We start from the raw sequence: 827 nt of genomic DNA on the forward strand, positions 1-827 counted from the left end.
TGCACTGTTTATACAAATATGTTCATTTACATTATTAAAGTGTTACCTTGTTGTGATATCTTGTTTTAACAGTTACTTATATAATGTTATTTTTAATTGTATTATCCTTGTGTCATTCTGTACTGTTCTGTTTTTAACACTCACTCTGTTGCTGCTTTAAACTCCTGGATTTCCCCATAGGGATAAATAAAGGTCCATCTTATCTTATCTTATTTATAATATAATATTTTGTAGTTTCCAGATTTAGAATTAGTCTGGCCCACTACTATGTTGTTTGTATGCCCGGATTGTTATGTCCTTCTAACCTTTAATTACAAAAACGGTACAAGGATAAAACAATCCAGACAGGAAAGTTAAGGCATAAGCTGACATCTAATGCATCAGTGAAAAATAATGGTATAAATACAGTATGTAGCTATGCTCATACTGCTTACTTTCAGTCAGAAATAGTCTAAATTAAAGTAAAAACTACACAAACTTTCATTTGAATTGTATTATTTCAACCTTAATTTTCATTTTGATGATTTTGTAGACATGTCTACATATTTGTTCAAATTATATTTAGAAAAAGGCATTTATTTTATTACTTTATCACACTGACTCACTTCCAGTAATACTTTCTGATTGATATCAAATTATTTAGTATATTGATTTTATAAAATGTAATACTTCTAATGAGAACACTGCCCATATTGCAGCCACATACGGTGGATAATACCTTGCATTATTGTCCCTTTAATTCACTGAACTTCACTTGGCTACAACCATGCTGGGACCTCCTGCCCTCTGGCGGTGAGAAGGACACACTGCAGCAGACAAGATGAACA

Source organism: Notothenia rossii, assembly GCF_949606895.1.
Source record: "Notothenia rossii genome assembly, chromosome: 5".
NCBI classification, from domain to species: domain Eukaryota; kingdom Metazoa; phylum Chordata; class Actinopteri; order Perciformes; family Nototheniidae; genus Notothenia; species Notothenia rossii.